Source organism: Ambystoma mexicanum, chromosome 6q (assembly GCF_040938575.1).
Source record: "Ambystoma mexicanum isolate Mex_15411 chromosome 6q, UKY_AmexF1_1, whole genome shotgun sequence".
NCBI classification, from domain to species: Eukaryota; Metazoa; Chordata; class Amphibia; order Caudata; family Ambystomatidae; genus Ambystoma; species Ambystoma mexicanum.
The window spans coordinates 736,162,308-736,186,749 of NC_090937.1; the positions used below are offsets into that span (position 1 = coordinate 736,162,308).

The 24,442-nt window shown below is 46.2% G+C and overlaps 1 long non-coding RNA gene across 1 annotated transcript; it reads left to right on the plus strand.

The window, feature by feature from the left end:
* The first annotated feature begins 215 nt into the window (after positions 1–215).
* LOC138515547 (uncharacterized) lies at positions 216–23,772 on the plus strand. The gene is made up of 3 exons (XR_011282066.1): positions 216–357; positions 23,504–23,590; positions 23,686–23,772. It is a non-coding gene; the product is annotated as an uncharacterized lncRNA (long non-coding RNA).
* The last annotated feature ends 670 nt before the right edge of the window (positions 23,773–24,442 follow it).

The following is a 24,442-nucleotide window of genomic DNA, read 5'->3' on the forward strand; positions in this document are numbered from 1 at the left end:
CTGACTTTATTTTCAAACCACATGCAGCTTTGAATGCCTTGGAGATAGATACAATGCTTGCAAAGCAAACATGTCCAACTGTCCGTAATGCTTCTGAACCATTAAAGCTGGCAGCACCATTTGCGCATGTCCCATCTCCTTCCTGCAGTTCCCGGCATACCCCACGGTTTCCAGCAGTTCCCGCGCTTTGTTTGTAATCTCCAAATCAGAAGATGTGTCTGTGTCGCGCTTCATGAAGCATGTCTGTTTGTTTAAGAATAGAACCAGGTGCCGCTGGAACGGCAGAGTGCCTTTCAGAGCCTTTGCAGCAGGAAGGCTTTGAAGAAAGAGATCGGAGTTTGTGGCACTTGTAAATGGGTAAGGCTAAGTCTTTGAATTAATTGTGAAAGCCAATGTGCCTGGGGAGCTGTTTTGACTGTGAACTCTTTTGCAAGATTGTTTGGCTGAGAGACTGGAGTGCATGGATACGTCAGTGCTGGGAGTGGGGGTATTTTACTAAGTAGTCTGGTGCTGGGAGAGTTGGGTGAATGCTAGTGGAGGGGTCCTTGTGTGAGTGGCAGTTGAAAAGGAAGGGTGTGGGGTAGTTGGGGAAGAAAGGGGCAGTTGGGAGAGAAGGAGGGCTTTTGGGGGAGAAGGAGGGCAGCAGGGCAGTTGGGGGGAGGAGAGGGCAGTTGGGGGGAGGAGGAGGGCAGTTGGTGGGGAAGAAGGGTAGTTGGTGGGGAAGAGGAGGGCATTTGAGGGAGAGGGGCAGTTGGGGGTGAAAGAGGGGTGAGGGTTGTTGGAGAGCAGCTGGGGTGGTTGGCAAATAAGGAAGAAGAAAGCAGTTAGGGAAGAAGGGGCAGTTGAGGGAAAAGAGGCAGTTTGGAGAAGAAGGAATGGGCAATTGGGTGAGAAGGGGCACTTGGAGGAGAAGGGGTCAGGGCAGCTGGGGATGAAAGACAGCTGTTAGGGAGATTGGGCAGTTGGGGAGATCAGGCAGTTGAGAGAAGGAGTAAAGTTGGGAGAGAAGGTGCTGGGGCAGTTGAGGGGGTAGGGGGTGAAGGAGGGATGGCGATAGTTGGAGAAGCTGGGGTGGGTGGCAAATGAGGAAGAGGGTCGTTAGGGGAGAAGGTGCTGGATGGCAGTTCGGTGAGAAGGTGGTGGGGGCAATTGAAGAAGGAGCAGTTGGGGACAGGGTGTGGGGCAATTGAGGGAGAAGGGGTAGTGGCTGTTGTGGAGAAGGTGGTGGGAGTTCTGGGGAGGAGGTAGTGGGGGCTTTTGGGGAGCAGGGGGTGGGGGCAGTTGGGGAGTAGGGGGTGGGGCAGTTGTGGAGAAGGGGTGGGCAGTTAGAGGCGAAGGGGCAGTTTGGAGAAGAAGGGATGGGCACTTGTGTGAGAAGGGGCATTTGGAGAAGAAGCAGTGGGGGCAGCTGGGGAAGACAGACAGCTGTTGTGGAGATGGGGCAGTTGGGGGTGGATGGGGCAGTTGGGGGGGGGAAAGGGGGCAGTTAATGGAGTGGGGTCAGTTGGGGTGAAGGAGGAGTTGGCATAGTTGGGGAGAAGTGGGTGGCAGCAGTTGAGGGTGTGGTGGAAATTGGGGGAGAAGGAGTTGGGGAGGTTGAGGGAGAAGGGGATGTTGTGGGAGTCGGGGTAGTGTGGGGAAGAAGGGATGGGAACTGGGGTGAGAAGGGGCACCTGGGGAGAAGGAGGAGTCGGGGGCAACTGAGGGAGAAGGTGCAGGGTACTATTTGGGGGACGAGGCGGTTGTGGAGAAGGGGTGGGGCTGCTGCAGTAGAAATGTTACTTTGGGGAAGAAGGAATTGGCAATTGGAGGAGAAGGGATGGGGCAGCTGGGGAAGAAGGGCATCTGCTGGGGGAGATGTGACAGTTGAGGGATAAGGGGTGGAGATGCATTTGAGGGAGAAGGAGGGTTGGGGTAGAGAGTGCTGGGGCTAGTTGGGGTTGAAGAAGGGCTTGGGGGGCAGTTGAACGAGAAGGCAGCAGTTGGAGAATAATGATGTGTTATTTATGTAGCACTTTTGCCAAAGCAATTTACAAATATGTTTACATACAAAATCATCCAACCGAAGTTGGTACTCATTTATCAACCTCAGAAGGATGAAAGGCTGAGTTTGCCTTGCCAGGATTCGAAACTTCAACCTGCAGATCACACATAAATTGCAGCAACGAGCGCTCAATCTGCTGAGCTGTCTTACCAGGGAAGTTGGAGAAGGGGGATAGTGGTGAGATAAATGGCTGGGGGGGAATTTGGGGGAGAATGAGGGCCTGTTGGTGGAGAAGTGGTTTGGAGGAGATGTGGCTGGTGACTCTTGGGGGAGAAGTGGAGTAGGTGGGCCTTTGGTGGAGAACCTGGGTGAGGGAGGCTGTGTGGGGAGGTGGCAGTTGGAGAGAAGGGGATGAGAGCCTTGTCAGGGAACAGTCGGGGAGGAGTAGCAGGGTACTTGGTGTGCGTGGGGGCAGCCTGGGTGCTCAGTATGGGGCGTTGGGTGCAGTTTTTGTGCGTATGTGTGCGTGCGCTCTGCTTGGTGGGGTGGATGCAGAAGGGCGAAGTCCTTCTCTGGGCTGTTTAGGCTGTGTTTTGGGGCATCTTTTCCTGAATGTGAAGCAGCAGGGTCTGGAGGTGGTTCTCGGCTGTCTGTAGGAGGCATTTTTGACAGGCAGAAAGGCTTTTTTTGGTTGAGCACCGAGGTCCTCATTGAGAGGAAGAAAATTGGTTAGGGGGAGGCTCCAAGAGAAGGAATTGGCAGAACAGAGAGGGGGCTTCACTTTAAAGACCGATGTTAGAAATGTTTTTACAAAGCATCCCTTAAAAAACGTTTTCAGGTTAAGAGTTTGATGAAAAAAAATATCCCTCTCGAGCTCCACCCAGTCAAATGAATTTGCATCGGGCCAGCCTTCATGTCAAAATCAAATTATTCAAATTCTGCAGGACTCTGAAGTTTCCCATGGCCAAGCTTAAGAAGGCCATACAGTTTTGTTTTATTCACGTTGTATTCTGACTTGTTTTTTTAAATTTCCAATTTGAAATGTAAGGAAACAGCAAGTCCCAGAATTCAAAGCAAAAACACCACTGCATGGCCGCAGGAAACCTGAGAATCTCTGAATCTGCCATTTTTTCACCCAGGGTAAAATAATAAAGGTATGTATGTATGTATGGGCATTACTGCCAAGATTTATAGTTCCATGTATGATATCTCAAGCAAGTTCTGCTTTCCCCCATTGCGTCCAGCGACTTGTAGTTTCATTTCACCAATTGTAAGCATGGGTCTACACATTGCAGTATGCAATGGGAAAACCCGGACTGGCTCGAGGTGTCACTCTGCATGGTACTGGGGAGTTTGGCAGCTATGTATGTGTGATATACTAGAGTGCTTTAAAAGGGTGGGAAAAGTGCATATAGTGATCAGTCTGAGATTTAAGTGGGCCAGGACTCAGGCGTGGTGGGCTCAAAAATTGATTGGTTGCTCGCTCCTTTTCTATTAATCTAACTTTGCGCATATCCCGCTATCCATTTTTGTAGTTCTCTTCTTGTCCCACTTTTTATGTGCATGTCTGTGTCTCCCTCAATTTGCCATCCTCTCTACATATCCCAACTCCAGTCATGTGTTCAGCCCCTCTTTGTGTGTGTGTGTGTGAGAGAGACTAAAGAAAATCTAATAGCGCGCATGAGAAATTGAAGGTGCACCGCAGCAGGCATGCAGGGATTGTAGTTGGGAGCTGGCCATATGATAGGTTTGCATGTGAAAATATGGCGTAGGCAACAAATGTATTGTATTCTTCTTGTCATGTTATATAGTGCCGTTTACCCTTATTATGGTCCCAATGTGCTGTTAGCGGGTATGCCTTCTGAGAACTGAAGTCCAGAGTGTTGGAGGTCACAGAGTAAGATTAGGATGCATGTGTGTATTTGTCCAAATAAGGCTTAGCAGGGCTGGCCATGCTCCGGTAGAGAGCAACCTAGGTGGTCAGGCATGTGGATGGATGCTGAGTGGAGACAGGAGGTGGCGTGAGTGCTAGAGACTCACTATGTGTTCAGCGTGCCCAAATTTGTCATAAGTCTGTGCTGCATTCTGATGTCAGAGGTGTTGAGGCATAGTCGGTGGAGAATTATGTGAACAGCACAACCACATTTTATCATAGTACTTGCTTTCTTCTGATGTGCATGGGTAGCTATGCCTGTGACCAGTGTCCACTGGAATTGTGTGTTATATGTAGCTAGCCGAGTTCAGTGGTGATTTGTTGTTTGTGCGGCTGCACAGATAATTGGCTACTTCTGTCGATTCTTGCGTGGCTGTAAAGGTATCTTTAAGGTAGTTATGGAGGCTAAGGTAGGCCCAGGCATATGGCACGGGTGGTATTTATTTTATTTGTCATTTGTCGAGTGCAATAAGCCCTTGGGCATCTAGGTGGTAGTTATAGGCAGTAAGCGATTGTACATAAATAACAGACAAGTTAGCGATTGATAAGCATATTAATTGAATAAGTAGGTCTTAAGTTGTTTCCGGAACAGAGCTGTAGGATGGTTCTGCCCTCGGGGCGGGAGGGAGCAAGTGCAGGAGCAGAGACGGGAAATCTGAGCCACCGGCTTTGGATCGCTTGAACCTGGGATTGGACAAGTGGTTGCAGTAGGTGGCTCGAGTAGGTCTAGTGGAAGAGGATCTGGATACCCTTTGGGCCAGGAAGGAGGTGGGCATTGTCGGAGAGGCAGCAGTGTGTAATGGTGATGATTTTTTACTTTAATCTTTCTCTGACGAGGAGCCAGTGTGCCTCTTTCTTTAACGTGGAGACATGGTCGTGTTTGTTGAGGCCGAGGGCAGCTTGGAGGGCATTGTTCTGTATGGTTTGCTGCTTGTTGAGGTTTTTCTCAGAGGTGCCCCCTCAAGGAGCGCATTACAGTAATCCAGCTTGGACCGGATAGCGCAAGCAATATTGAGGCAATTGTTGGTGGATAGGAAGGGCCTACTTGAATTGATACGTGTTGTGGCATACGCTGCTGAAGAGGCGATGGCATTGACGTGGCTTGACATACTCAAGGTGGAGTCTAGGTGGAAGCTGAGCATTTTGATGTTTGACAGGAGAGAAGTGGATGGTGTGGTTGTCAATGTTAGAAGATTGGTAGGCTGGGCTTAGTTTGACGAGGTGGGCTGGGTTGCCTAAGAGGAGTAGTTCTGTTTTTTCATCATTAAGGCACAGTTGGTGGCTGGCCATCCAGGTTTGAATGTTTGCATAGATAGAGTTCACTTTCTGAAAGTCCGGGTGGTAGTCTCCGGTTAGAGAGATGAGCATCTGAGCGTCATCAGCATAGTTTGTGTACTTGATGCTGAGTGACTTCAGATGATTGAAGAGAGGCTTGGTATATACATTGTAGAGTGTGGGTGAGACACATGTCGATGTTGTCTGGTAGAGAAGTGGTTATCAGAGAAGACTCTGGAGATGCAGTTGGTAAAGAAGGAAGCAATCTAGTTGGTGGCAGCTGTCGAAGGATGCAGAGCTAGTGAGGTGGTGGCAGAGGGTGGAATGGTCAGCCAGGTTGAATGCAGCAGACAGTTCAAGGAGTATAAGGAGGACAAGGTTGCCAGAGTCTCTGGAATCATCGAGCTGGTTCTTGAGATCTAGTAGTGTTGTTTTCCGTGCCTTGTCTGTGGCGGAAGCCAGATTGGTGAGGGCTAAGAATGTGGTTTTGCTCAAGGTGTTTCTGGATTTGGATGTATACAGCCCGGTTGATGATTTTTAGCATGAGGGGGATGCTGGTGTTGGGCGGATTAAGGAGGGGTAAGATCCAGAATTCTTTTAGTGACATGGGGACTGAGCCAGAGGCAAGGGAGGTGTTGATGGTGGCAGTGATTAGCACGCATAGGAGGTCGGCGCAGTCTTTGAGTGGTGCAGAACAGGTGTTTCCTGCATTGGGAGGGTTTGAGGCCTTTTAGGATGTTAGTGATGTTGCTTCAGCGACTGACGGGAATATTGAGCTGGATTTTGTTTTGTAGTAGAGTGATTTTGCCTAGAAGAACATTCTGCTGGACGTTGTAACACCAGGCGTCTTCTTTGTTGACCATGGGTGGGGGAGACACAAGCTTCCAGTTTGCGTAGTATACTGAAAAGTTTGCAGGAGTTTGATCAGCATTCTTGATCTGAGTGCTGTAGGCAGATGCCTTAGCATCTCAGATAGCTTTTGTGTGATTCCTAGAGTGGGATGTAAAGCAGGATTTGTTTTTTGCTGAGGGGTATTTACACCAAATGGCCTCGATGGCACATTTCTTGGAATGCAAGTTGTGTAGATTGGGGGAACCATGGGCTAGTGCGCTTGGAACATTTAGGTATGTGTCCTTTGAGGGGGCCAGGTGTGTTGATGGCTGTTGGGCAGAATCCTGTGCAGTACCCTTTTGGGAACACTACACACAATTAAGACTACAGGTGTCAGTACAATTTCACCTTTGGTACAAGCCTGTACTACACAGTAATGTGGTAGCAGTGGCTGAGCAGCTAGACTTATCTCAAGAGCAAAGTGAGCAGTAGCAAAAGTTACACAAAGGACCAATAATTACAGTGATTCAAGTAGACATTAACTCAAGGTTTCTTGGTAAAGAATATACATTTATTTACACATTGGTTCAGAAAATATTAGACTAGCAAAAGCAGCTCAATATCAAGTATACTACACAACACTACCAATTAATTACTGGACAAGTTCAGCTCCCCTGAAGTGGGAGCAAAATGGCACTTCAGTGATTTCCAAAAGGGGTGAAAAGGCAAGGTTAGAAGAAGTCAAGGCACAAATACTCTTAGGCAGGGCAAAGGTTTTCAGTTCACTACAACCAGCAATTCAATTCAATAGGCCTGGGCCAAAGTCAATGGTTCAGAGTCTTGTAGAGGATAGCACAGTTCTGGTAGTAAATGGTTAAGTCTTTGCCACGGTTTTTAGAAGAATTTGGTCAGGTGAAAAGTTAGACAAATGTTTAGTGAAGGACAAGCCTTCAAAGAGGGGAAAGTTTCACAAACTTTCTCCGTGGCCGAAAAGATTTACGGACCACGTTTGCACAGTTCTTTTTGAATGAAGAAAAAGCTGTAGCTGAGGCAGTTGTTCCTGCAGGTCTCTCAGTTCCTGTGCTTCAGTCGTGGGGACAAGAAGGACGTCGGGAGGTTCCTGCACTGCCCAGGGAAGAGGCCACAAGCTTGGCTAGGACGTCGGTTTAAGGTGTGAGTGCCTTAAAGACCACAAACTGGTATCCTTCCCACTGGCTATCCGGTTTTCCACAGCACTCTGTAGAAAATTCGACCAGGAGGGGACTGTTTCCAGGCAGCTTGCGAGTTGGTTGTTCCCACCATCTCAAGGGAAGAAGTTAACCATCTGTCTATGGAGTTTCAGGCAATTCGTACCTGCAGCAGGGCTTCACCAGTCATCCAGGAGTTGCAGTAGTCCTCTTCCTTCAGCTCGTCTTCGGTTCTTTCGTTCCACTGGTCGACTCTGCTTTCCAAGTCCCTGATACCTGCTTTTAAACAGTTTTCTCCCATTCATTCCAGCCTGGCTGTCACTCACTGAGCAGGGTGGCTGTCCTCGCAGGACAGCCAGCTGGCCAATCACGCCCGAGTGTATTTGGGTCTCCTAGGAGACTAAGCATATGGAGTTTCGAGTACCTCCCTTACATCCTGTCCACCCCAGACACTTGGGTGCCAGAGGAAGGCCAACGAACAAAGGGACCAAACCCGGTTTGGCGCAGAGTCAAACACAAGAAGGACCTTTCCTAAAAGAAATGGCAAAAAAAGTCAACCGGAGTCTGTTTTTACAGATAGGTCTTGGGTGCCATATTGAAAAACATTGCTGACCTGATTTTTAGCTGCCGTTGTTCGCGGTCCGGAGAAATCATGGTAGTTTGATCTAAACCACTGCCACCAGCCATTTAAAGTAGGAAAGGGTAACATTTGACTGTTACAGCGTGTTTTGACTAAGGGGATGCTAAGCAACACCTCCAGCACTCTATAGGAAGATAGTGTGTGCTGAGTCAGTAATTTTGAAGAGACTAGCAAAGTCAATTTAACTTTACATGCTCTGGGACACAGTAGGCAGTCCCAGAGAAGGTATTTAAACCTTGGGGAGTCTGAAAGACACCCCTATGCCATTGCACTAAAGGTGCTGTGTGACACAGAAGAAAAGGATGATGCCTATGGAGTTGTTTAAAACTCCATAACCAAAGAACACAAAAGTAAAACGCACCAGAAAATACATGAGTGGGAAAAATAGGCTCCCACTCTTTCCAGATAAAAAATAAAATCCTAGAAATCCAGCAAAGTTGCTGGGGGTCTCAAAAGGTAAGGGAAATTAGCACATTCTTGAGAATTCTCCCTTACAATGGCTGATGCAAGGGAGGTGGTGTAGTGGTTAACTGGGACAACTACATCAGAGGTATTGAGGGGGAATAGTTATGCATGCATCTTGAGATGATCTTGGGGGGGTCAGGTGGGAAGGGAGATAGGTTCACTTTGTGGGGGGATGGTGAATTCAATTATATGGTGGTCTGATCATGCACAAGGGGTGTTGGAGAGGAACACAGTGTTACAATTGTGGTCAAGTAGTCAATCAAGTGTGCGCCCATGAGTGTGTGTGGGGCTGAGAAGTTTTTGGGAGTAGCCCGAGGTGGAGCTGGTATGGGATGCAGCATCCTTGTCAAGGGGTCAGCATAGCCAAGGTTGAGGTCACCCAGGGCAATGCTTTTGGAATTAGGATTGATATTGCCCGAGAGAAATTGAGTCAGGTCGTCCTCAAAGGTGGTGGTGGGTCCAGGTGGGCGGTAGATGATATGCAGCATGTTAGTGGAAATGGGAATCAGTGATAGCCGAGCTGTGAGTGAGAGGCAGTTTGGGAGCGGATAGAAGGTAGTCTGCGGATGGAGAGTGTGTCTTTATAGATGATGACAACTCCACCCTCTTTCTGTGTGAATCTGTGATGTTGGAGGATTGCATAGTTGGGAGGTATATTTTTTTTAAGTTTTTTTTTTAATTTTTAATTTGTCTCCAGTTTTCCAAGCTTTCTTTTTAACTCATTACAAGTTTGCCAAGGCTTAGAATTTCTTGTACAAATTGGCATATTGTCAGGATGAGTCTTTGCGATCTGCCATTAAGTATTTCCATCCATCTGTCTTCTGTCTCCATCGTTTGTTCTCCGATCTTATAGTAACTGCCGAATCTGGATCTTTGTTCTGAAAGGTCGTTGCATTCCATTAGTAGGTGGAAGAGTGTTTCAGATTTTTGTGTGTCTGAACAGAAGCGACAAAAATGTTGTATTGGAGCAATTTGTCTGGTTTTAGCTAGATAAAAACGTGTTGGTATTGTGTTCGTTCGTACTTTCAGGTATATTGCACACATTTTGGCATCAGGAAAGATGGTCAGGTAGGCTGGTAATTTGTTGATGGATCTGATGTCTGTCTCACATTGTAAGTTGAGGGTGTATTTTGTTTTTTCCTCGGGTTTTTATCCAGTCATTTTCCATTATTTATATTTTTGCGTGTTGAGGGTGTTGCGTGAGCATTTCATGTGAAATTTCTTCTGTTTTCATAAGTTGCTCCAGATTATCTTTCCACTTAACGAGGATTGTGTTGTTCAGTGCTCCGTCGTGGGACTTCAAGATTTGAATTGCTGGTGTTTTCTCATCGGTGAGGAGCTTACGGCATAGGTCTAATTGTTTCCATAAAACAGTTGAGCTGATGGACTGTACTGCTATTTCGTGTCTGATCCTAGGCATAGGGAAAGATGGTGGCAACTGCAGGATCTTACGCCAGAAGAGGGCTTCTGGTTTTGTCCAGCCGTAGTCCATTGCGTATATCATGGCCTCTGTTCCATAGACTATTGTCGGAATCACCTTTTGCTTATAGTATGTGATTATTGGTTTAAGAGAGGATTTGCCAAATTTGCGCTGAATCACGCAACCTTGTCTTGCCAGAGATTGAATCCGTTGTTCTAGTTTCAGAGTCCACTCTTTTTCAGATTTGGATTGGTTTATCTGAATGCCCAGGTACTTGAAGGTTGTTACTTCTTCGAGCTGGCTGTCATTTACATAGATTTTTAGTTGTTTTCCGTTGTTATTGGTCGATCTGGACAGTTGCATGATTTTTGTCTTTTTTTGTATTGATGGTAAGTTTGTTGAGATTCATGTAGATGCTTAGTTGACTGAGGCTGTTTTGTAGAGCTGATGGTGTCTTATCCAGGAGAATGATATCGTCCGCATATGTCATGATTGTTACCGGTATTGAATTGATCTTTGGGGGGTTGAGGGCGTCGGACTGTAGGTGAGTCTCAATGTCTGCAGTAAAAAGATTGTACAATGTGGCTGCTAGAGGGCATCCTTGTTTTAGTCCATTTTCGGCTTTTATTTTGGATGTTGTGTGGCCTTCTCTTGTAAGTCTTATTGTTATGAATGTGTTTGAATGCAATTGTTTGATTGGGCCTAGTATGTCGTTTGGGATAAACTTGAAAAATGGAAATGCCCTAAGGTTTTGCCGGGATATCCCATCGAAGGCCATGTGGAGGTCTATGAAAGCAGCATAGATTCTTGTTTTGTTATGGATTGCTTCATGTTTTATCAGGTTTAGCAATAGTAAGTTGATATTTGTCCCGAAATTTGGGGTGAAGCCAGTTTGTCTTGTCGCAAAACGCTTTGTTTCAGTTGCCCACTGATTGAGTTTTTTTCAAAAGAATCGATGCAAACAGCTTTCCTAAGGGATCTAGTAACGCAATTGGGCGAAAATTTGTCGGGTCGTCCCTCGGACCTTGTTTGTGAATGGGTACAATGGTCTCATTTTTCTATGATGTGGGTATCTGATTGAGCTTGTTTATGAGTGTCATGATGTTTCTCATGAGGTTGGCACATGAGTGCGGATATTTCTTTATCATTGTGTTCGATGTCCCGTCAGGGCCTGGAGCACAAGATATATTGAGTTTTTTTGAATCATCTCAAAAATGTCTTGATAGCTGCAGCTTACTGTCCACTTTGTGTTCTGTCTTTGTGAATTTTGTCTAGTTTCTGATGACCGTCCGGGCTTTGTATATTTTTGTGTAGTGTTCAATCCATTGGTGTTCTGTCACGTTTCCTTTCAGTTTTTGTTGATGTGCTGCGTGTTATTCAGAAGATTCCATAGGTCTCGGAGATTATATGTTTTATACGTTTCTAAGATTGCTTCTGATGCTTGTAGTAGCATCATTTTGTGCGTTTTGATCCAGTTTTTGTAGGTTTGTTTGGCCGCTTTTATTTTGGCAAATGTTTCCTTGCCTTTTTTTTTTTTTTTGTCAATTACCGCACTGTGTTTCTCAGTGTCTTTTTCCTTTCTGCAAGCTCCTTGTTGTAAGAGTGTTGGTGAGTCTGTAAGGTTTGCTGTTTGGCTGGTTTGTAGTAGGGTTGCAGTAACCATTGATAGTTTAATTTCTGGTCGTCGGGTAAAGTTGTATGCATAAATTGTCTTGAGTAAGCATGTTGCTTGTTGGGTTATGCAAAGTTTTTTCCCAGCTGTGCAGACTTCTAGCGGGGTAGGACGATTGGGCTGAGGTTGGCACGGCATGTCTTGTCCATGTACGACAAGTTGGTTGTGGTCGCTCTCTGTTGTTGAGATTATGCTTGTTGTTTCTACTGCATCTCTTAGTTCTTTGGAGAGATAAATGTAGTTGATTATGGCAGATGATTTGCCTCGGGACCAGGTGGAAAGGGGCTTTCCTGTTTCGTCTGTAGGATAGTCAATAAGTAGTAGATTATGGATGTTGGTTTCTTTAATCCATTTTTTTGCACGGATTGTTAGTTTTTCGTTAGGGGTTGCTTGTCCATCTTTTTGCCATAAGTGTAGGTTTAGGACTCCACATAATATAAATTTGATTCTTGTATGTTTGCAAATGAGGTTGTCGATTGTTAAAAAGACACCATCCAAGAACGCTTCGTTATTGATTGCCGCTGGATTCCAGTACAGATTCATAATTGCAATTTTTCTTTCATGCTTAGGTGTCGATGGGGCAGAATCTGGGCCTCCCTTTGTCGTTATTTTTCTGACCGTGTTTTGTATACATCGGTTAATGTTTGTTGTATGCAGTATGTACCAAGTGGGGTCGATCTTGATTAACGTCAGTAGACCGGATGAGGGTCTTCTTTTGGTTCTTGTCGGGGCTGGGTTGAGGAAGGCTAGAAAGCCATCACAGCATGGAGTGTTGGAGAGCCAGGTTTCTTGAAAACAGATGATCTGATATGAGTCAAATTCGGGAGTTGAGTCATTAAACAAGTGGGAGTTTCCCTGTGTATTCCATGAGCACAGGGTCCAAATGTTTGATGTGCCGATTGATGGTTATGAGATGTTGGTCAGCTCTGTAGTGTCTGAGTAGTTTAGGCTGTCTTCTGATGCATACTGACATCTGATCGGACGATCGTTGTTGTAGCTCGTCCTTGTTTCATCTTGGTTGTGTATACTGTCTTCCGGGGTATGCTGTCGTCAGACTTGGCGATTGCCGTTGTTGTTGGTGGCCTCAGTTTGTTCAGTTTTGAAATTATGACCTACAGTCTTCTTAGAGTATTCAGGCACAGTTACATGGTTGTTTGGATAGTTATGTCTCTCCTTTGCTGATTTCTCAAATGTTCTCGACTATGATTTAATTTGAAGGTGTTTCTAGAGTTTTCTTTTCTGGTGATTTCTTTGTATTTCGCTGAGATGTCAGTCGTACAGCTAAAACCCAGCTTGTGTAGTGCGTCTCTTGATGTTAACATTTGCTCCATGGTTGTTTTGTTGTGCAGTTTTATCAATATTTTGTCATTAGAGGTTTCATCTACAAAGATGACTAGGTCAACGTCTCTTGAACGTACTTGAATAAGGTTTGGAATTGCTTGAAAGAGAATTAAAATGTTCGCTCTGTTTAGGACCAGTTTGGTAGGCCTAGTGATGATGTTTTCTATTTGCACCGTGTGGCTCTCTGTTGACTGTAAAGGGTTCAGGAATATTGGTTCAGATAGATTTGTGCGTTCTCTCGGGTGTTGTGGTCCAAAGTTTTCTTGTATTGGATGAGTTGGGGAGTAGCTGGTTCCGATGCTACTGCTTGTTTCGTTGAGTGAGGTTGAGGAGATTTCATCATAGATTGTTTGTTTGAAGCGTTGGTTAGATTGGCCATTGATCTATCTGAAATTTCTTTGCACGAGATTGTGTAGCTAGCAGAGTGATTTGGTTGGTATTCGTCAATGACTATTAAACTTGAGTCATTTGATTGCCTTTTCGTTTTCATTTTTTGATGTGTAGGTGGACCTTCATGCGTTGATAAATTGAGTAGATCTTCTAATGCCGAGCTTTGATCCTTGTGTGTTAGCGCAGTTGCAGCTACTGGTTTTTTGATTAGATTTTGTGCTGATGGGTCCGGATGTTTCGTTATGAACTTCTTTGCTTGGTTTTTAGGTGTTTTTTTCTGTGGCTGAGTTTTTGGGTGTTTTTTCTGGGACAAGCTTTGGTATTGACAGGTTTCGGAGGAATGCTCGTGATCCCGTTTGTTTGATGGGTTTCTTTGCTAATTCTTTGTCGTTTTTTTTTTGCGGAGCGAAGATCCTGAAAGTATCGTTGCCAATCTTGTTTTTGGAGTCATTTGTTGGTTTTGTCTCTTTGCACGCATTTGATGAATTTGTTATTTGGTTCGAAGAGGACGTTAAGGGTTTGCTTGGTGTGGATCTAGCGTGATCAAGATTCAGTTTCTCCGGCATCATGCAAGTTGGTGTGCTTTCTTTTGATGTGTTCTGTGGTAAGGGCACTGGTTGTTGTTGGTTTTTGAGTAAAATCATGAGTTCTTTTGTTGTCATGATGCCTGCTCCCGAGGAGCCAGGTCAGGCCCAGCGTCCCCGGAAGCAGACTTCATACTCACCAAGCAGGACCCAGCAAACCCCTATAGGGGCTCTTTGGACCTTGTCCTGACGCCTTTGGCGCCAGGCTAATAAAAGGCATCTGTCCTGGCGCCATAGGCGCCAGGCTCATCATGGCAGAACATATGGTAATGCTTGGGTGAACTCACCTGAGGCAGACCATGCTGCATACTCACCCGAGGCAGACCATGCTGTCTGAAGCTCCAAGCTAACTAAGGCTGGGGAGGAACTATTTTCTTTCAGGAACTCTTTTCTTACTCGGCTGGGGCCAGTGGAAGAACACTCACCTGAAGCTCTTCCAAGGCTATTTAAACCACGCCCGGATGGCCACACGTGCTTCGCGTTATTCTGCATCTGCAGCAGGACGCTCACCGAGTCGGCTCCTGCATCCTGGCTCCTGCCATGCCCGCCAGCACCTGGAACACCTGCAAGGAGAGAAAGGCAAGCATTAGGACATTACCTACCTTCATCCAGCATCCGGATTCTTCACTCCGTCGATCCCGCAAAAGAAAGTCAAGGGTTAGAAATGCATCTCATCGCTCGCTGCAGCGCCGCTTCCACTTACCTTCACGTGGCGCTGTCTAGCTCTTCAGCAGTCATAGGCGACATCGGCCGCATCCCAGCACCTACAGAAAAGAAAGACAATAGTTAGAAGCGCTCCGCTTCTCACGCTGCCGCGCCGCTTCCACTTACCTTCACGTGGCGCCGGCAACCTTCTCAGCGCCCATATGCGACATCGGTCGCATTCAAGACCTACGGAGAAAAAGGACAAAACAAGGTGAGCAACGAACTAATTGCAAAAGGACAGATTACTCACCTTAAGTCTTACCTGAATTTAGTTGGGACCTCGGTTCCCTTTTCGGGTCGGAGTGGCTTTTCTGTACCCCGGCCCCTATGGGGAAATAAGGCACACTCATTAAGGTGTCGGAGCAAACCACTACGGCACACCTTCATTAAAAGTACTCACCTGAGCTAACCTCAGCGAATCCATTCCTCCACACAGATTCCTCACCTAGTCCCTGAAAATTAAACAAAGGCCAAGGGACAAATAAGACTTGATCGTTTGAACTATATACTTACGGCAGCATTTTGGTAAAGGCAAGCAGATATCGAACCCTCGCCAAATCCGAGATCCAGTGAAGTAACTTGAATCTACGCGCCCCTGCGTCAGAAGCAGGATGGAGAGCTCGTCCATACAGAAATTAAGGTGAGAGTCTGCGGAAGGCACAGCTAGGGTTCGAGGAGGGTGAGAAGAGGAAAAAGGGGGGAATCTCACACACAATCTAGCAGATAGTTAACTCCCTTTTCCCATCTACAGAAGGATTATTCTACGGGCCAGACAGACGAGGTTTGGGGGTCCAGTCCAGTCCCATCTTCCAAGCACTATGCTTTACCGTGGAAGAAGTTGTAGCAGTCCAGAACGGGTCGGCGCCTCCATGGGAATCAGGTGAGCGTTACATTTGTGAGTTGAATCTTTTCTTCCTTATCACCTCGTGCTATCTCGAAGAGTCTTTGTTTCCAGTTGCAAAACTGTTCTGCTTCAAAGTCTAGGCGTTTTCCAATTGTGTTTGTGAAATCTTCTGTATCTATTTGCTTGGTGTGGATCATTGCCAAGAGGGTGGCTTGGTCTCGTATGTTGTCTTTTATTGCTTCATGAAGTTTCAGAAAGGGTATCATAAATTGGGATACCACTGCCAGCAGCATGTTTTGTAGTTCTAGCATTGATGTTGGAAGACTCTGATTTTGATTGTCGTCATTTGGAGAAAAGTGTTTTCCTGTGTGGCCAGATATTGGGGTTGGGTATTTTGTGGCGTTTTCTTGTTCCGGCGTATGGAAGGATTCTTCCAACGTCGTTCTCAAATTGAGCTGTTTTTGGTTCCTTTTTTATTTTGAGATGTAAAGGGTGTGGTGGTTCTCTGCGTGAGCCTTGTTTTTCGTGAGATTCACAGTTCTGTTGATTAGGATTTTTTGGTAGTGGCGTTGAAGTGCAGGGGGGAGTTGCCAAATGTTTTGGATCGCCGAAGATTTCTTTCCTTCTTTCTGCACTATTCGTGATAGATTCTATTTCGGTGATGTCTAGGGATAGATGGGCTGCTTTTTCTGTTTCTGTGTTCGAGGGTTGTTTGGCAGGTTCATTTAATAGTTTTTGAGTAGTGTGGGTTTGTAACCACTGTAGTTTTGCCTGTTTCGCTTTTCCTTTTTTTGTCATTGCTGCCGTCGAGACTCCTGGGGTTTTTGTTCGGCTTGATTGTTTGGATGATTCTTCATTGTCAGTTTGGTTTTGGATGGTCGGTGATGTTTCAGCTGATGGGAGGTTTGGCATTTTGTTTGGACTTGTGTCTCTAGTTGGGTCGTTGGCAGCGTCCATTGACAATATAGACTGGATTTTTGCGAGAATTGGTTTTGCAGTTATCTCGCTACGTTTGTTTGTGTCTTTTGTTTCAAATTGCATATCTGATTGTTTATTAGCTCGGTCGTTTCCATTGTCTTCTGTGTTGGTTTTGCAGGTTGATTGATTGAATTGTTTTTTTTCTGTTGTTGGCTGAGTTTCAGTTTGATCCCAGGTGTTTGGGATTTGTAAGACTTGAATGCTTGAGTTTCCTTGATTAGTTTGGGCGAGGTCTTTAGTTTGTTCGCATTCTGATTGTGGTGAGGGTTTGTTTAAACTTTCTGAGAGGATCTGTTCGATATCTTCAAGCTGTTTGTGTATTTTGTTTTCTTGGATTTGTGGTTCTGAGGCATTTTGACTTGGTTGATTTTCAATGAGATGTTTGTTAGGGTTCTTCTTTTGGAATGCCTGTTCCATTGTTGTTTGAGAAGGGTCCGCGTGAAGTTTTCCTCTAAGCCTTGTATTTGGCCGCATGGGCTGTTTTTTTTTTTTTCCTCAAGGGGGATAGGTGGTTTCCTGTCTTCTCTAGTACTTTTGCAAGTTTTGATGTTGGGAATGTCTCAAATTGCATCTCAAGGTAAGTGAGGCTCTTAGTGCGATGCTAGAGAGGTTGTTGTTGATCAGGGTTTCCTTATTACAGCACCCGGGACAGGATCAAAGGGGTATGGCCCCACGCATGCTCCGGTGGGTTCAAGATCAAGTCAGCGCTTTAGACGTAACAGTGCAGACCAGGGTGATGAACTGGATCGTCAGAGTTTCTTTGATGCAGCGCCTAGGACAGGATCAAAGGGGAGCGAGCCCCTGCAGTCTCCTGTCTTCTGGTTAGTTCAGGTGGTCGCTCGAGGGTATTTGCTATAGCACAAAGGTCTGATCAGGATCAAAAAAGGGGGAAGAGCCCCTGCAGTTCCCTGTTTTTTTGGTAGTTTTCGTTGTAATTGTGATGTACTTTGATAGTGATGTTTTCGTTAGTACGGGGTACAGTGGGCAGGATCAAAGGGGAGAAAGCCCCTGCAGTATCCTGTCTTCTGGTTAGTTCAAATGGTCGCTGGAGGGTATTTGCTGTAGCAGAAAAGTCTGGTCAGGATCAAAGGGGGAGAGCCCCTGCAGTCTCCTGTTTTTTGATAGTTTTCATTGTTATTGTGGTGTACTTTCGATGATGTTTCGTTTGTACAGGGTAGGGTGGGCAGGATCAAAGGGGGGGAAAGCCCCTGCAGTCTCCTGCCTTGTGTTAGTTGCTAAAATGCTTAGTTCGGCACACCAAGTGGTATTGTTGACGGAGAAAGATCTCCTGTGCTGTAAGTATTTGTGATATTATAGGAGAATGCTTCCTGTATTCTCTGATCTTGTGAAGGCTTGGGATATTGTTGTTGTAGCACAAGGAGAGTGATAAAGGCAGAGCAGTCTCTTGATTAGGTTGGAAAATCGATTTCTTTTGTTGTGAGGCGAGGCTCTTTGTGCAACACATTTTGGAGAAGGTAGGTTTTTTTAAAAGAAATTTCCTGGAAGGTTCTTCATTGCACAGGATTGCAGTTTTCTCGACTTGTGAGAAGTTGTCTTGAGACTGGATGCAGTGCTGCTTGGTCGGAGACTAGGCAGTGTGTTAGATTGGGGTCTTTCAGCCACGCAATGGATTGCCACTAGATGGAGCTTTGGCGTTCTCGTGAGTTGTGGATGGCAGAGCGCGGCTCACTAGCAGCCTCAATGGAAAGCTTGGATGTAATCGGCCACGCGTCCTGTGTGGCTCGCGGGAGACCAGACGCCGTAAGTTGTGCAAGGGGGAGGGTGGGTGTGCAGGTGTTCAGGGCTTGTTGACGTCAGTCGCACATCAGCGATCAGACACAGCCGCGGCACGTCTGTGCGCAGCTGGATCAATGAAGCCTACGTGCATGGACAGAAAGCCCGGGCTCCGAAAGCACGCAGGTAGGAGTTGGCGGGCGGGTGCGGGTTTCTTGTCTATTTCTTGTGGAAGCGAGAGAAATCCGAATGGGGAAAAACAGGCTTGCAAGGAAAAGCACGCAGGTAGGAGTTGGCGGGCGGGCGCAGGTTTCTTGTCTATTTCTTGTGCAAGCGAGAGAATTCCGAATGGGAGAAACAGAGGTTTGCGAGGACGATAGTTCGTCCTTGTTTGCGTCGGGGTGTTGGATCGGCCAAAGGGAGGCAGCGGGGGGCGGGCAGGACAGGCGTTGCGGTTCAGTGAGTGTGTTTCAGGGTGGGGGGGCAGGCAAGTAGAAGGGGGAGGTGTTGCCACTCGCCACAGAGTACAGGTTTTGTTATTTGTTTGGAAATAGTCTCAGGGATTTCTCCTAGTGGAAGTCTCTTGTTCTTTTGGGGGTAAAGCGGAGCGGCGCCACGGAGCCTGCAGAGCCTAAAGACCAAAAGACTCTGCAGCAGACTCTGCAGCAGACTCTGCGGCCGCTCCGCGGCTTCGTGGGGATTTTAAAGTTCCTGTTAGCAGAAATAGAAAGAGGACTGGAAAAGTCTTCAAAGTTCCTGGAGCAAAGCAAATAGAGTCCTGCAGTATCAGTATCCAAAAGACTCTGCAGCAGACTCCGCGGGAGGTATATCAATGGAGAGGGCAGGGCCAGCGGCATCATGGAGCCAAGTTTCATTGATAGCTAAGATGCCTAGGTTGGTGACCTCAATGAGATCGAGAATGTCCGCATGAGCAGTAAGTGAGCATGCATTGATTAAGGCACATTGTATACTAGATGGAGGAGTGGGGGTATAGTGGAGGGTGGTTAGGAGTGTTGATGAGTTGAACGCACATGATGGAAATGCACGGCACAGTGGTTTGAGAGCTCATGCGGTTATTACGAGTGAGGAGGGAAGTAGGGGGAAGCGTGGCTGTGAGGTGCAAGTTGAGAACTGTCTGAGGTGATCGGCTCCATTATGGGGCTGAGCGAGTGCAGTGGGAATCATGGTGTTGGTGGCTAGGAGAGCTATTGTGGGTGGTATATCTGATGGAGGCTCCTCAGGGTTGGGGTTAGGGCAGTCTGCCCGGTCTGGGGCCGCAGTGGGTGTGGGTGGTTGTGTGATGCTGGTGGGGTTTGGGCAGAAGGGAGGAGTTAACCAGAGGGCTGGAGGAGCAGATGGAGGGAAGGAAGTATGTAAAGGTAAGGGGAATATAAGGGGTGCAGCTGAGTTGGAGAACTCCTCTCATACTTGGGTACACACTATCAACCATCCGCTTACCTGCTGTCTGGGACCAACAATGCTTTGACCGGCTAAGATGGGTGTAGGCCATGGGGGAAATCCTGTGGAGAGGGTCGGCTGCACCATCCATTTTGTGGCACTATTCAGGTGATTGTTAGTAGGCAGCTTGTTGTGTAGCTGGGTAGGCAACCTACTATGCAGGCTATGTTGGGCGGTGGGGGGGTGGTAGGGAGGCTAACGGCCAACATCAACAGGAACGGGTGGTGTTCTATGGCATCAAAGGGTGTGGGCAAACCGGATCTATTCATCCTGGAAGCTGGTATATGCAGGCAGTAAATCCGCTTGGTTTTGGGGTGGTTTTATCGGCAGGCAGCTTGGATACATACAGTTGGTGGAGTGAAGTATTTGGAGATTTCTGGTTACTGATTACTGGTGGGGGACATTATGGCTAATGGTGTTGTGTAGCAGCAGTGACATTTTATTTATAGTAGCAGTGAGTGTGTGACAATGGTGGTGCAGACACAGGGCCGGGGTGAGGGGAAAAACTGAAGCACCGCCATATCGGAAGTGAGGACTAGCATTTTGTATTCCCCGTTGCAGTAGTGTGGCATAATGAAGATTTTGAAAGATTTCACTTTCCCAAGCCTCAGTAGTGAAGCTGAGAACAGTGGCCTTCATGCCGAATAGATAAGTTAAATGTTATCCAGCTGCAGACCCTTGGAGGACCAAGATTGGAATGCGAACGGCAGAGCGAGGCTAGGGCTGCTGCCTTCCCGAATGACAAATCCATGGGAGTCTGTTTAGAGTTCTTGAGCTGCCAACATGTTAGATTTAGGATGCTGGTGCCTCCCCGCACCCTGCCAAGAAAATGCCCATCTAATTTGAACAGAAATGCATAAGTATTAGATTGATTAATGTGGTCATTGAGAAATCGGGGGTGGGGGGTATAACACAGGTGACCAACAGATAAGGGGTTAGAGGAGCGAGGATCAGAACATCCCATGATTTGTGATACGAAAAGCAAGTAGTGATGTCAACAAATTAGTTAATGGATGGATGGGGCATTGCTGGGGCACCTGCTTGCCTGGTATCAAGAAGAGCGTATTGCTATTACAAGGGCCAATTTGACCTTTGAGTTGCCCACTGAGCTCACGCTAATAACCAGGTGCACACCATGTGTCTTGTCCGATGGGGTAGGTAACATCCAGGTAACTCGCCAGCTGAAACCAGGGGACGGTAACTATCAGGCTAGAAACTGAGCAAAGGTTCTGAGTTGGTATATAGGGGCACAATTTCACCTGCTGGAGGCCTGGGCCTTTCCCGTAGAAGGCAAGGTGGACCACGCACAAAGCCTTAAATTTAATATGCTTTGCCACCGGGAGCCAATGCAGTTTTCCCCGATCGCTGTGATGGAACAGAACCGGGAAGCACCCACTGCCGGTCGGGCTGCTGAGTTTTGCAACACTTGCAGCTGCTGAAGAAGGTAGGCTGGCTGAGCTAGGTAAAGAGCATTGCAGTAATCTGGAAAACCTGCAGTGAGAGAGGATCCAACCAAAGAACAAAGATGAGAAGGAAGATAGGGAAACACTTTCCGAAGGATACAGAGTTTAAAGTGAACTGACAGACAGACCGCGCTGACCTGACTCTGCATAGATAGGGACTCAGAGAGCTTAACCCCTAGGTTCTTCACCACCACAGAGGACCAAGTTCAGATGGACAAAATGCCATAGACTATCGCGCAGGAGCCAAAAATGGACCTACGATTAGCGCCTCCGTCTTCTCGCCATTAAGGCGAAGACAGTTTTTACCCATCCAAAGATGGATAGCCAACAGGCAAGAGCCGCAGCGTTCCGCCGAGGCAGGATGGCATAGGTCTAGTCTCACCAGGATCTGTGTGTCATCAGCATAAGAAAAACACTGAAACCCAAAAGAGTGAATCAGCTTGACAAGTGGCTGAATATATAAATTGAAAAGGAGAGGGGAAAGAGCAGAACCCTGAGGCACCCCACAGGTGAGGGGCTTCTCAATCAAAACAAACGGAAGAAGTGAAAGGGACTTGGAATGACCAGTTAGAAAAGACACACACCAATCCAGGACAGAGCCCGAGACCCCCGCCGCGGACAGCCATTCCATCAAGATGCCATGGACCTTCTGATACTTGTTCCTTTTTGTATACAAAATAAACCCTGTTTGCCTTGCAAAGCCGTGCACCAAGCCTTTATCCTTAGAGGAGTGTTTTTATTGTCTGGTTGTGTGGAGGTCTCGCCTTACAATGTTTTTTTATTTAAATGTGATTCTTTTAGCCTAACATAGCCATCTATCAAAAGCACTAATCAATCAGACTGATTTTGCCCTGTTTTGGCACCAGTACTGAAAAGCATAACAGTTGGCAGGCTTTTGAAACTCTCCAATTTCTGAAGATAAGGCACAGTGAAATAAAATGATTTGCATAGACTCACACACTTTGGTTAAGCATTGAAGATGGGATTGTAATCCACATTGCAATTCATGCACTTTCCCACATATCTTCTGAGTTCCTGTTGGTCGACATATTTAAGTTTTGGGTTTCAGGAATACATTCTGTTTAGTTTATTGTAAAGTACACAAATCACTTGTAAAGGAACCAGGCAATCTATGCATCCATAAAGAACCCTGTTTAGCCAAGTATCCTTCCAACTTAATTTTACACATTCTGAATGGAATCCTAAAAGTTTCAGAAGGCAAGGCTGAAATATCTCTTTTAAACCACTTTTCTTTCAAATACAAAATGGAATACATTTTGTGATAGTCGCCCAAAAGTAATTGTTTGACACAACGTAAAGCTTCTTATAAGCATGGTGCTAAAGACGTTTGAATATCAAGCTAAATTCAAACCCTTTCTGTCAAACGAGAAGCCATCATTGGTATAAACTAGGCTTAAAAGTGAAGTTTGTTTTGTTGCTGTCTGTCATTGCCCAGCAAGAAGTGCCATTTTTTGGTAGATAAATGGATTGGTTTGTGGGCTTGGAGGCTGTCTTCTATCACTCTTGAAAATGTTATACAACGAGGCAGGGAAGTGATGTGTTTTTTGATGTATTTCTTGCTCTACATCTGATGGTCACTGTATATCTTTGCTGCTCCGTGCCTTCCTTTGTGATTCTGTGTGTTTCTATCTGGTTGCTTGTGGCTCTTTTGAGTCTTTTACTCAACATCTGATTATTTCTATTTATTTCAGTCCCTGGTGCTGCCTCTGCTCTGCATTTGTTCATCTGTGTGGTAGCAGTTGTCATTCCTTTTTAGTTGCAGCTGTTAGTTGGTGCTATAAGTGTTGCATATAATCCAATACAATTGTCATCAGAAATGAAGATAGGGGAGAGAGAGATGATATGTTAGGAGCGACACATAGTAGATGACAGAGGGACTCCAATGAAGGGAAAAGCATGAGTGTACAATGGAATACTGAGAACAGAACTCAGGAGACGGTAGAAGGAAGGATGCAGTATAAATAAACCTGTGGGATGGCATGTCATAGAAATGGATGCAAATTCTACAGGATATTTGGGAGAGGCACAGAAAAAGTGGGGAAACTGCAAGGTGGATGAGTGATGCAGAGATGTGAGCAGCAAAATGGTATTTGCACAGCTGGGCCAAGTACGAATGAAACCAAATAGTGTACTTTTCCGCCAGCACAGTGCTGATTACAATATGTATGTCTGCTTTGCTGTTATCCCAGCTTGATAGTGAGCCTCAATGTTTGGTGACATAAGCGACTTGGCAGCAGATGTTTTGGAGGTTGACTAGAGCAGCGTGGCTGCAGAGACGACTGAATACAATAGGGGGAGTTACTGTACTGTACGCATGACTACTGGCAATGCAGGTCTGTGTCCACCGTAGTTGTTCTGGTAGTCACCTCCTGCATCCTAATAGCTCCTCTCCCGTAAACCCTATGGCCCCCAAACAGTAAATGTGGACACCAGCCTCTCATCTGCCATGATGAACCCGTATAGCCAAGCCACTACTGGATGAAGTGCCATTGTCTTTTCAGCTTTGTTGGAAGATAGAAGTTTAAGTATCATCACTATCATGGAATACAAACTAATGTGTTCATTTTTGCCTCCACAGGTTCCAAATCCCAGGTTCCAAATCCCATATGTTTATTGACCATCAAAGAGATGGCAGTGTTGCAAATTCAAGCTGCACCCAATCTAAGTACAATTTCTTTAACACTTTTCCTCACTCAAATTACTTAAATGTCCCATGCAGCTGCAGAGTGAAAAACATGTCTTTATTTGTGTTTCCTGTAGGTTAAATAGAAGACCTGCCAGCAAAGGACACTCTTGTTGACCCTCACATCTTTGGTATGTTTAAAATAATGTATCTTTACTTCTATAACATGGGCATTACAATTAAACTTGGATTTAGGTACTAAACTTAGCATCTCTTGTATTCCATCCCTACAACCCCATGTAATTGTACCACTGTTCTGTGCACTGATAGACAGTCACTCATCCACACATGCCAGGGCAGGAGAAGTAGATTGGTGCAATGGCACTGTTTTTGTGTCTGCATGTGCACGGTGTGGTTTGTGTACATTTATTTGTTCATGTCTGTGTCGTATTTGGTCATGTATGTATTACCTGTTTTTTTAGATGTCTGTGTGTGTGTGTGTACATCTCTAGTACCATTCAAATGATTATTTGCTGGCATCATTGATATGATGTGGCATTTATAATGCGATTGTACACAAGTGTTTCTAGGCACCAGAAGACAAGGGGGGCAGGAAACATAGAGAGGACAAGACAAACAATCCTACTAAGCCTTGTGTCATTCGGATCGGGTAAGTGCGATGATAGAAGTGCAAGGGGAAGGAAATTGGGGAAGAGCAAGATAGAGGAAAATGGGGAAGTCTGATCAGGGCAGCATGGCTCTGAGGAAGTGCAGCCAGGGTAGCGCAGCTCTAGGTAAGTGCAAGGAGGGAGGGGGGCTGTAGGGGTAACGGTTACAGCCCCTAAGCGTGTGGTAGACCAGGAGGCAGTGCACAGAAGACTGGTCGTGGAGAAG